This window comes from Macrobrachium nipponense, chromosome 2, assembly GCF_015104395.2.
Source record: "Macrobrachium nipponense isolate FS-2020 chromosome 2, ASM1510439v2, whole genome shotgun sequence".
NCBI lineage: Eukaryota > Metazoa > Arthropoda > Malacostraca > Decapoda > Palaemonidae > Macrobrachium > Macrobrachium nipponense.
The window spans coordinates 81,908,217-81,922,015 of record NC_087201.1 but is presented as its reverse complement, the minus strand read 5'-3'; the positions used below and the strand labels follow the sequence as shown (position 1 = coordinate 81,922,015).

At 36.6% G+C, this 13,799-nt stretch overlaps 1 long non-coding RNA gene across 2 annotated transcripts in view; it reads right to left on the bottom strand.

The window, feature by feature from the left end:
• The window catches only part of LOC135220719 (uncharacterized), a 689,951-nt gene that overhangs the window by 52,234 nt on the left and 623,918 nt on the right, over positions 1 to 13,799 (bottom strand). For both annotated transcript variants that reach the window (XR_010315770.1, XR_010315771.1), the window contains one exon: positions 2,841 to 2,907. This is a non-coding gene — a long non-coding RNA (uncharacterized LOC135220719). The remainder of the gene's footprint in view (positions 1 to 2,840; positions 2,908 to 13,799) is intronic.

The following is a 13,799-nucleotide window of genomic DNA, read 5'->3' as shown; positions in this document are numbered from 1 at the left end:
ATGTCCGTTTCGTTCCCAGGTCTCAAATTTTAACTCCTGGGCTATTACACCTAATCTTCTGGGCCACCAGAGGTTACAGTGTAGGAAATTTAACTAAAGCCATACTAAATAACTTGATCTTGCAAATATTTACTTGCACTCAGAAATGCGGACGGGGTCAGTGGCCTTACTATACAGCTGGATGTAAGCAACAATTCCGTCACTAAAAATATAAGTTTGACCGCTACTTACACCATAACAATGACTTATCAGTGAATGCCAGTGACCAAAAAAGATGGAACAGACTGATCAGAGATAATTGCATTTACAATAAACGCAACAGGAACCGGTCGATGAGTCTCTTGTTGTAGAGGGAACTTTTCACACACACACACACACACGCACACACACACACACACACACACACACATATATATATATATATATATATATATATATATATATATATATACACACATATATGTGTGTGTGTGTGTGTGTGTGTAACAATCTTAAGAATTGGGTATTGTGATGGCAACAAGCTGACTTACAACCAGATATATAATGAACTATTGAGACAACAGAGGAACAATAGGTTTACTAGAGCATCCCCACGTCACTCCAGCCTCACCCGGTATTCGAGCCCAGGATCTCTACTTCGTAAGTCCAGTGCGTTATACCACGAGGTACACATCTAGATGAGGAAGAGGGAGAGAGAGAGAGAGAGAAGAGAAGAGAGAGACGAGAACGTATATTAATTGTTATCTAATGACGTTACGTTACGTACGAAGGAGGCAATCATTGAGATCTCCCGCTGGGGTCACTGGGGTGGTCTTTGTCCCGTCACCCGTGCCCCCCCCCCCCCCTACAAACCCCCAAAATATACATAATTATCTAAAAGGAAAATTTTTAAAGTTTTTTGTTTTCTTTGGTTAGGAAAATTTAAGTTTTTTGTTTTCCTTTTCTGTTTTATGGGTAATTTATCTGATCCATAATCAGATAAATATATATATATATATATATATATATAGATATATATATATATAGAAAAAGAATTGGAGGATCATTTTACATTTTCCATTGGAAAGCTTCGGTATCTTGGCTCAAGATACCAGTTGCTCTGTATTTTTGCATGTACATTTGCATATACATAATCTAAAACAAAAACGTAATATTGCAGAATACTACTCATTATTCACGTCACTCGGAAACAGTTGTTCACGGGCAAAGAAGTCGCAGCACAAGTACCTAAAGTCCTTTTGCTCTGTGTTTTTCAGAATAATTGCTACTTATTGCGATTATATTGAGGCGCTTTCTTATAAAGTTATTGCACACAATAAAGAGAAAAATACGGGAAAATGAAATGCCTCTCAATGTAAATTTACACCATACCATTCTGAAATAAAGGAGGCAAAATATGAACAAATATAAGGTTGCTGTGGTGTTGAGTCATTCAGCGAAAATCGAAACCAGACTGACATTTGTCATCACAAGAAATGAACGCAGGCACTTTTCTGAGCCAAATCCTGAGCCTTGACTCGACGTGCTTTCCCTAACCCTGATGGTAGTAATTAGGCAAGATCCTTGGTAATTAGGTACCTTATGTGCCCACCGGAACTCGTAAGATAAAACCGTTGGGATAAAAAGAAAACGAGAAAGAGAGATGGAAGCTGATGGTTGAGGGCACAATAACTGCTAAGCAGGACAAATGACTGATACAAAAGCGAAAGCACAGTAGAAAAGCCTTCCATTGGGGAGAACACAAATGGTCTTAATAATCTCTCTTCCCCCAGCGCAAGTCTTCTTAAGAGGGATAATCCCTGCCCTCAGCTATTTAGAAGGAGAGATGGTAAGAAAAAAAGTAAAGCAAAAGTGAAATTACGACACTGATTGTCAATGGAACGAGTGTTGGGATAAAGGAGGAGGAGGAGGAGGAGGAGGAGGAGGAGGAGGAAGACGAAAAAAGTCTGAAGGTGGTCTAAATCATTAGGAGGCGCTTCCGACCCTATCAGTGAAATGGTTTAACTAAGACGAATGATCCGAGGATGACGCCTCTCTTCCAAAGGTGCGCTTGATGATGCTCATATGGCGCTTTGTTTACAAAGCCTCCTCCAGAGGAAAGTGATTTTCACGGAATAATGATGTCCGACCCACCCTCCTTTATATGAGAACAACTCTGCTATTCACACTGTTCGTAGGTGTTCTGTTTTTTTCTTTCTTTCTTTTACATGGAGAGCAATACATTATGCAATCAAACTTTTTTTGTCAACAAATAAATTAGTGCAACTGGGGGAGATTTCTATATGATATGTATATATATATATATATATATATATATATATATATATATATATATATATATATATATTTTATATATATATAAATTTACCTTGTCTTACATAATCAATATATTCACACTTTAATTGTTGAATTGAGGGTGAACCACTTAGCAGGAAATCTTGTATTGGCATTAAGCACTCCACGTATTCTTCATAAAAGCTCATCAGCAGCAGGTCAAACCTCATGGATATTAAAGCCCAACTATCCACCAGTGTATTGTCCTCCATTCTCTACACAAGACCAATCCGTCTAAAAACGCTTTTAACACATACCCATCAGTCTATTTCAATCCATATAAACCAAATAAACAATAATTCATTTTTTTTATTTCAATTGAATTCAACATCCACATATCACTTCTATAAAGGAGGCCTGGCCCAACAATCCATTTATTGCTAACATAACTTCCTCCTCTTTTTTTTTTACGGCCTGCATCCTTCCTTGTTTTTCTTAGGTTACATTTATTCACAAATACATGCATATATATTGAAAATGCAACAAAGAGTTTTAGGGAAACTCACTTTTTAGCCGCTGGTCACAACTTGATAACATCCTTGAAGGACGACGACTCACGATGAATTTTAATATCTGACGAAGAAAAAACAATAATGGTATAAAGAGCTGTGAAAAGTTAATTACATGGATTAAAGCGAGTGCTGGCAACAATCCTAAGGAATTACTCTTTCATAATAAATAGGCAATTCAAATAAATAAATGTAATAAGAAAAATCAGCCAACTGATGCATCACTACACTAACTGAACAAAATTCTCAGCTCTTTCATGATTTACCACTTTCGCTACATCAAAGTTACAAAAATATAAAATATACCTCACTAGAAACATAAATACACAATAAAGGCTTCTTGTTGCGAGCAGGATACAAAAACATAATGACAAAGACAAGGATGGACAAGCCCACAGAATTTCTAACAATGGTCGAAGCCAATCCACAAGCAACTTTTAGAAAGGATTGCGTCTAAAAGTATTGTCCATTTTTATTTCATGAAGACGTTTTTACCCTTATCTATTGAAAGTTTACTTGCTTAACAGTGCAACTGTTTTAAAAAATATCATTAGCTACCATAAAATACTGAAGCAAATTTAAAAGGTTTAATAAATTGATCGACGGTTATATGAAATGACGGTTCCATTTACACACATACACATTTAACATATTATATACTGATATTTTATATAGTATATGCGAATATATATATATATATATATATATATATATAATATATATATAATATAATATATATATATATATATATATATATATATATATATATATATATATATATATATATAAGTAGTGTGTGTGTATAATTCCTATATCATTATTCTTTCCAAAATCAGCAATTGACAAATTTTCTAAGTTTTCCAACACCCATCTTCGGTGTGCAATTTCCTCAGAGTCTTACAAGGTATTTCAGCAACGATGCCCGAATTTCAAACGGTGTTCATTTTTGTTTATCTCAGCTTTTGTTTTCAAGATGCTAAATGAGTAAGTGGTAACAGAATACAGAAGTTGATTATTTCAATGTGCTTTGGTGCCTTAACTAGGCTAATACCCCTTAATGAGCTGACATCACTGCTCTACAGAATATCAATAAAATTATTTGAAAATGTTCCGAGTTCATCTACGCATAACCTGACCAGGTTACTGTGCACAAGCAATCACGCTGAATGTCTCTCTCTCTCTCTCTCTCTCTCTCTCTCTCTCTCCTCTCTCTCTCTCTCTCTCTCTCTCGTTCCACGTCGTTTCTTCACATAAAAAAGGTGATTCCTTAATGTGGTCACTGATGTTGCAATGTAAATTGGTAATTTATATATACATGAAAATGTCTCTCTCTCTCTCTCTCTCTCTCTCTCTCTCTCTCTCTCTCTTTCTTTAGCTGCAAGACTCGTTTGTTTCCTGAAAGTCTTAAAACCTTCTTAACGAACATTCTACTTAAAATTCCGTTGCATAACAAGGACAAAGAACTGGTTATAAATGGTAAACAACTATCACTTCCTCACTGAAAATTAATCTGTATACAGTATACATATATAGCGCACAATTTATGCATTAAAAACCTTTCTTCCCACTTACCATACCTTATGTACTAAAGTTGAACAGCGAACGCCTAAACTCTCCATCCCTCACCAAAACATCCAGCCTTGCCAGGACGTAATACACAAATAGTACACTACTTATACACAATGGAGTACTCGTGGATCATTTACGTTTGGTAATGCAGTGCGTTTTGATCTAGAATTCGTAATGTTGGTTATTCTCTTTTGTGAATTGAAGGTCTTGAGTGAGACATCTTACTAGATGGTCAATTTATTTACTGTGAATTACAAGTAAAATATACTTTTATTGGACTTGATTTACTCCGCAGTGTTCTATTTCCTTGCTTCCGTGAGTGCTATAGATGTTATTGGCTTAATAAGTGGTTTCCTATGGCGTAGCGTAAGTAAATTGGAGTTTGGGATAGCTGGGCAAAGGCTAATCATATCACTTCATTTTATTCTTGCCCCCCTTTCAGAGATTCATCAGTTCCATTCTTCCCCCAGCCTCTGGAATAATCATTGACCCTCTATCGTCTTATTTCCTCAACCTGACTCTTACTGACATTGAAATTCCAGTTGTTCTTTTACAAACAATTTTGCTCTCTTTCATCGGTCTCCACTATTTCTCTTCACTATTCTATTTCACTTAATAATATCACTACTTACTGTCAAAAGCATTTCTCTTCGTCATGTCTGCCACATCCACCATTCTCATTACATTTTCAAATTTTTCACACAAATGACCCATAACAATACTTTTGACATCGACACTTTTCTCTCTGTCTGAATTACACTGATATTCGCCTGAATCAAAGTACTCCCTATAAATATCCAGGATATACAAAGCAATGATATCCTGCTGCTCACAGATATATCATACAATGACGGTCATTCCGTTAATTTCATTGCAACTATCAAACTGGAACCCATCACTGAAGAGAATCCCCTCTCTTTAATCACTCTCACGGACACTTTCATGGTCACACATACCTTCGACACTTGCTTTAGGAACATTATCAACGAAGGGCTGACTTTTCGGAGAGCATCTCTCCAGTGGCATGTTTTTTATTTCATGATCAATTTAAGTTACACCTTTCTTTCTCCAATTACTTCACCTCAGTACAACTTATCTCCTTACAGATTTTCATCAGCTAAAACTAACTCTTCCACCTTTTGGTCTTTCACTCTTTACTTGGAAACCAAAGTTGGTCGTCAGCTTACATATCTTTCAATAATCCCATCATTATATACTCATGACTTCACGGAGTAATTTGCTCTGCTGTATGAATCAAATGAAAGTATTTGATGTGACCATTTAGAGTCACACATATCTAGTTTCATCGAAGGTACTTTTAATTTGTATTATCGTTATGAGTTTTCCATGGCATGCTTTCTTTTTTTATTTGTCGTATAAAATAGCGAAATTCGCGATATTAACGAAACTATTTGAATATATACATTACCAGTAATAAGGAACACTAGATAGTTGAGAAATGATATTTCCAAGCTTTGCTTAACCCGATTATTACAATGCATCTAAGAACAATGTATTTGTGAACACATAACATAAATACTACCACACTTTGGTCATGACTGAATGAAACAATTTCATTAAAAATCTACTTTTGTTCGCGTCCTTTCTTTCGCTGGACACTGAGTTATTTTTTTTTGTCTGTAAACAAGAATGTCAACGGAAAATATAGGGATTGGGGCCATATGTACAGTTGGGCATGGGAGATTTATAAATTTCCACCAAGTTTAGATTCCCCCCCACTTTTTTTTAGAGATGATGATGATATGCAAACGTCCAATATGCCCTAATATTGTAAATATTCACCTAGAATGGGATTTAAAAATAGAGATTTTGTTGAGGATGAAAAACTTTTCACTTGAACTTTTTTCCAAAGACAGAACAATATCAAACCTTTCCATTATGATATGGTTACTAGGAATACAACTGACAGACTTTATCATTATATTCACGACTTTGAGTCTTCCTATAATATGTTTCTGACATTCCTCAGGTTATCAAAACTTCACAGTTAATCACACGAAGGATTTTGAGAATCATCGTTTATTTGGAGTGTTGACTCACCGATGCCCTGCCTAGATCGGATAGCGAATGCGGATGTCAGGATGATTACAAGAAGGAGCGGGCAGTGACAATGCCCCTCTCTCACGTAACACGCACACTGACTGAGAGCATAAACGAAAGTTTTTTGGAATTCTACAGTTCTTATTCCATCAGGTATTCCTACTGTTAGTATGGGCACAAACAAACTTACATTTTTCTCAATACATGTTTTGGGTGATCACTCACAGGTACATGAGTAGATAACATACATTGCAAATGATATCCAGTTTTATAAAAAAAAGAAGAAAAAAATCTATTTTTACTGTTTAGTAAATAGATTAAGGAAACTATTTTTAATAAATCAAGAGATAGAAGTACATTAAATGCTCATTTCAAATGGTCAAGACAAAATATTAATTTCAAATGACCAAGACATATAGAAAAAATTTTCAGCAAATTTACATCGCAAAAAATACCGCAAAATAAGGACAAATCAACCATTGATAAAATTTTTTGCGAGGAAAAGACAGAAAGTCCAGTTATCGTCATGAAGAAAAAAACAAAATCCCAGCAACCCCTCCCCCCCCCAAAAAAAAAAAAAAAAAACATAATCGGTCAAAAAAAGTAAGATGAAAAAATATGAAAAAAAGTCTGCCAGTAAATACGAGACCTTTAAAGGGACTTCGCTCGTCATGAAACGAGCTTCTCAAATCTCCTTTTTTTTGAGGAGGACAGAATCGTTGCCCCCGAGTGATAGGGAGTTTAAAATGGGGAAAGTCTTAAATGGAGCGGAAGCATCCCGGGGCCAGGAACGTCTCCTCACTCAAAATGATCCAACGAAATGAGGACAGTGAGGGGTGGAGGGGGAGGAGGGTCGATGGGACTCTTGAAGAAAGGAACCAATACGACTTGCTCCTTGGATGCACTCGAATAAATGGCCGCCTCAAAGCAGGTTTCATTTGCTGTGTGTGTGTGTGTGTGTGTGTGTGTGTGAACTGTGGGAGGTTGGGTAATCCTATAATCTTTGCCAGAACAAAACAAAATAGGAAAGTTATCTACGCGTTTGTATGGGCATACTGAACTTGAATAAGTGTGTTTGTGTGTATCTGAAAGCAATATATTTCTTAAAAAGTTATTATATATGCACACATCAAAAATAAAATCGAAAATCCAACAGCTCCCTGGAGAGAGAGAGAGAGAGAGAGAGAGAGAGAGAGAGAGAGAGAAGAGAGAGAGCAATTCCTGAATATCTGTAGGCGGGACTAGGAGTCCCCCTCTAACAACCAAACCACCTGTTGAGGAACCTGTCCTCGGCCGATCAAAGACCCGGTCTCTCATAAAGAAGCGGAAATGTTTACAAGGAAAAAATCTGTTCCTTTGGAAGTTTTGAGAGAGAGAGAGAGAGAGAGAGAGAGGAGAGAGAGAGAGAGAGAGAGAGAGGAAATGGCTGAGAATAAAAGGAGATGAGGCCCGGAAAAGGGATGTAGAGTTGGTAATAGCACGGGCGCTTACATCCAGGCAGAGAGGAAGAGACAAAGGTCGTACGAGAATCACTTATTCACTTTATTTTAAGGATAATGCTCCTTCTGAATAATATATATATATATATATATATATATATATATATATATATATATATATATATATATATATATATATATATACACACACACACACACACACACACACACATACATATTTGGTATTTGGTAGCTGGATCAAGCGAAGAAAGTTAGGAAGGGTCATATGAAATAGTTAGTATGAACACGAAATTCCCGCATTGCACTCCTCCTTACCTCACATATCACATTCATTCAGAGAGAGAGAGAGAGAGAGAGAGAGAGAGAGAGAGAGAGAGAGAGAGAGGGTGACGATTATATCCAAGTGTTTTTTAATTTCACAAATTATCAGTTCCAATTCTCGTTTCGAGCCTGGTTTTCCCCCTCTAAATTTAGCAGCCATGAAAAGGTACTCGTTTGTGCCTGTCAATCACAACTTGAAGTTTACAATCAATATTCGTAGGTATTTGAATGTCCTTTTTATGCAACTGCTATTAAGATATATGTCGCTGGCCTGAAATACTAATGTCGCAAACGCTGGATCATAGGCGAGTTTTTCTGAAATGTATTGATTTGTTAGACGGGCTTATCAGTTCACCTTACTTCAGTTTGTGAAGATGGCATGGCAAAACTTGCCCGGATTTTGAGTTATCATACGTTAATATAAACATTTATGTTTTGCTATATAACAAGCATATATATCAAATTGAGATAAAATATCATGAACCTTGACGAGAAAACCATACTTTACTTGGCTCAGTCTATTACGAAACACAGACACATACAGAAGCAAGCATTAATTGTGGCAATTTACAAAATGTGCAAGTTTATTGAAATACCGACGCCTGTGAGAAAAATTAAAGAAAACTTTATACGAGTAATTTAGATTTTAATTGGGGCACTTTCACTTAAGTGAACTGAAAATGAATGTTTATTCATGCGTTGTTTTTCTTTGAATCTAATTGACAAACAGACACAATACATATGTGTTTGCGTATTATAATAATATATATATATATATATATATATATATATATATATATATATATACCTATAATATATATGATAATATATATATATTATATCTATATATATATATATCATATATAGGCATATAATATATATATATATATATATATATATATATATACCAAAGTTCCTTAAAATAGTAATTCATCACTTTACAATCAATTGGTGCTCTGGCGGTGATCTACTGAAAGGAAAAGAGAGGCTGGACCTTGAAGTCTGAATGGCGTCTGCTGTTCATTCACAAAATCAGACCAAGGTCCTTTCAACGTCGTCTCCTCCTCCTCCTCTTCTCTTTCACTACGAGATCCAATTCGGTTTCCGAGAGGTTTTCGCCCTCCGTATTTTTCCCGTTCCTTCTCTTGACGACCTACGACGCTTCTTCTAGCTGTAATGCCTACCAATAAGACCCGCCTGAATAGAGGCCGTGTCAAGACCCCCATTCGATCGCTATCCGAAAGTTATTCACAGGCGAGACAGGCGATTTTATAGCTCTGTCTGATGCGAACGAAATCGAATTCATAGGACTGCGTTCTCGATGCAGATCCATTAAACTTTGTCTGAGAGAAAAAAATATCCCTTTCTTTCCTGGCTCTTATGCTGTTTGATCTACTTCTTCCTTCGATTAGATGCATAAAGAAAAAAATGAAAAACGTACAGTAGGTTATATGAACGTTCGTGTGCTAAATATGTTAAGAAACAGAAATACATTTCAGTTTGATAATATATTAAGCTTTGAGGAATCTCTTGAACCTGCTTATGTAGGCACATTTCCTAAGAGCATTACGAGCAGCAAATACGAACGGCAAAAAACCAGAGAGTTTTGGACAACGGCAAACCCTGGCCAAGGGCTGAGCAATTTAATTGATTGTTGTCAAACGACCCACATTTGGAAACAGTTCCATAACGAACGACATAAAACCGAACCTTAAAACTACTTTCTTGCTGAATGTATTTACAAGCGGAAAAGCGCTGCATTAATATGCTGACGGAAAGTCATTCGACCACTTGACCTCATGACCTGCTTTATATACTTGAAGTTAGTCTAAATTTATTTCTGAACAAATTAATTACTACAGAAATAACGAGAGCATGTACAAAGTATTGTATCCAACTATCGATCTTGAATGGAACTGACTAAGCTGGTGTGAAACGACCATACTCTGCGGAATCAGTAATAATTCGATTCGTGGTTTCGAACTTGAAGACTTAATGGGCAGACCTTTTGTTTTGGGACTTTTTTTTAAAACCTCACGCTTTGAGACCATTTTCATTTATTCCAACGACCTCCACTTTAGTAAATGCAATGTGTCCAATTGAATGAATCCTGACGAAACATAACACTAAATGAAAGTTCTTGTAGTGTCAAGTTCAGCTTCGAAGACAGAAGTCACCACCATTATCAGCATGACCAAGGTTTATGAATGCAGTCTTCCAAATACTCATGGACAAAAGAAAAATGATAATTATAAACAAACTGCTGCTACAGCATGTCCCCTTCACATTGTTACTAATACTATCAATATCACTACTCCAGTAACCTAATCACTAACTACTATTGCTACCCTTAGTATTTCAGTCCATTTTCACCACACTATAACACCGTGCTCACATTATTATTACCCAAATACATCTTAGCTTTATTCTTCTCCTATCTTTGACCATGACTCACATGCATTCGTAGGTTTAGTTTCGAAATTGGCAACACAATAGAACCAAACTGGGGAACAAAAATCCCAAAATGTCCCCAACGTCACTTCATAGCAACTACAAGAATCCTTTTTTTCAATACAACGTTCGTTGAGTGCTGGATCTGAACTGGTGGTGTTTCTATCTCTCCAATTCTTTTTGATCATGGAAGGATTAAAATAACAATTCTCCCGCAAACTGCCTGGTTGTACCAACGTGGCTGTTTCCTAAATATACATCATCCTAGCAAGATTCTGGGCGTGGGATTGTCAGCATTGATTCGACAACGATTTTAAGTCAATAGCCCGTGTAAGCTTGTTCCATACGAGTAGGGTTTTTCTGAAAAATAATAATAATATCAAACGATTTCTAGATATTTTTATCATCTAATATCATTCTTACAAGGCCCAAATGTTTATATCATTGCTACCTCTCCTTCCACTTCTTGAACCGAATCCTTGTGAGAGGACCGTGGGAGGTGAGGAACTGCATCCCCACCTTACAAATTCCTTTGTCGTCACCGTGAGTTTGGCATCGCCGATCTCCGGTGTATGATTGATCATCCCATTTCCTCCCCCCTCTATCTGAACTCTTGAAACTCGTTTCAGCATCTGGACATAATCTCACGACCCCACTAATTCATGGCCCGCATACTAAATACCAACATTTATTTTTTTCCCCATTGCCTTATCATGATCTAACCCCATCCTTTTTCGCGCTATTATTCATTGTGACAATATTCTCTGACAGTATCCAGAACTTGAACGACGGGGATGGTTAAAAGATTATATGAATGGCACAGATATGCATTTACAAGGGTGGAGTGACAGAAAAAAAAAAAAAAAACATTAAACCCAGCTTACATAGCCAACGTAGGTATTTCGGATAAAAGTATCTCTAGTCAATCAGACGAAATTATTTTCTGATAAAATTCTTGAACGTGAATAGTTTTATTAGAAACAAATATTACTCTGCCATAAGCAACTTCAAATGCTTGTCCGACTCACACACACGACGAATCTACGGCCATCATTGTTTGTTTGTTTGTTTGTATGGTGCTTTTACGTTGCAATTTGAAGCCTAAAATATCGATACAATCTTTAGAATAACATTTCACTTGGTACCAAGAAAATGTGTCACCAAAGAACTACACTTTATCACGTAACATGCCAGACAATTTTGCAATTCATTCCATCTTAATAGTAGTTTTGGGAGGCATTGGACCTTTCTGGGTCAAATGGCGGATTTCAAAGAAACTGTCCGTACCAAAGAAAGATCTCTTGCCGATTGTCAGATTTACTTTATATAAATCCCTACGAACTTATATAAATACATATGCAGTGAACTCTTTCTGTGTCGTTATTGTATTTAGCACGGCTGACGACCGAGTAATTTTTTTTGTAGCTTATGAATATTCTGTGCATCTTCATCTCAGTCAAACAACTATTTTTCCTTCTTCAACGTTGTTCAATATATGATGTATAACCTCATTTTCCTATTTTGAAAATGTGATACACTATAGATCTATATTATAGTGACTTAAATTACGCATTTTAATCCCACATTGCTCATCAGTAAATGTTCTCCTTTAAAAGAAAACTGTAATCATGAGTAATTGCAAAGCCGTCCTTAAGTATAATTAATTGCAAAGCTGTACGTAAGCATAATTGCAAAGCAGCCGTCAAACATAATAAATTGCAAAGCCGCCCGCAAGCATAACTAATTAAAAAGCCGTCAGCAAGCATAATTAACTACAAAACCACCCTTTAAGCAAAACTAACTGCAAAACCACCCTTTCAGCATAATTAACTGCAAAACCACCCTTTCAGCATAATTAACTGCAAAACCACCCTTTCAGCATAATTAACCGCAAAGCAGTCCGTAAGCATAATTGCAAAGCAGTCCTCAAGCATAATTAATTGCAAAGCCGCCCTTAAGCATAACTAATAGCAAAGATGTCCTTAGGCATAATTAATTACGAAGCCGCCGTTAAGCATAATTGCAAAGCTGTCCTCAAGCATAACTAATTGCAAAGCCGTCCGTAAGCACAATTAATTGCAAAGCCGTCCGTAAGCATAATTATATGCAAAGCCGTCTTCAAGCATAATTAATTTACAAAGCCGTCCGTAAACATAATTAATTGCAAAGCTGTTCGTAAGCAAAATTAATTGCAAAGCCGTCCCTAAGCATATTTAATTCCAACGCCGTCCTTAAGCATAATTAATTGCAAACCCATAATTGAAAAAAAGCAGCCCTTAAGCATCTTTAATTCCAACGGCGTCCGTAAGCACAATTAATTGCAATGCCGTCCTTAAGCATATTCAATTGAAAGGCAGCCCTTAAGCATACTTAATTGGAAAGTCTTTTGCAAGCATAATTAATTGCAAAGCCATCCGTAAGCATAATTAAACTGTGATTTTTGGGATTATGATGGTATATTCCCAAGTAATTACTTGGCGGCGTTGCACATATATATTCTGCCATTTTTAGCATGACGCGAGATGAGCATACTGCCGCCTTCAGCATCAATCAATTCACAAGATGAGTATTTCCGAACAAAAGAATATCGTTGAGATTGCCGGAAAGATGAGGCAGACCCTTAAAGAAACGAAAAAGGAACCTGTCGATGAATAAGAGGAATAAGGTCGTGACCTTGAAGGCGGAGACTTGAATGCTGAAGTCAAGAAAAAATGTGATAGCAACATGTCTTCGTTTATCTTGGAAAAACTGAAATTAAAATCCCTCAGAGTCGTCTTCACTTGAGAGAAGACCTTTAGCATTGCTCCTCTATCGGAAAAGTTCATCTGTATCCAAGACATGTGCGTTAAAAGCGATTATAATTGAATGCTGCTGCTGCTGCTGCTGCTCTCTCTCTCTCTCTCTCTCTCTCTCTCCTCTCTCTGCAAAATATTATCAAAATAACCCTTTTCTCTCTCGCTGACCTCTCAGGCAATCGGAATAATGAAACTCTCTCTCTCTCTCTCTCTCCATACAGTACAAGTGCAATAAGCCTGCAATTCTCTGAACCGTACCCAGCCCCCTCCCTCCTCTCCGACCACACCAACAAGCACAG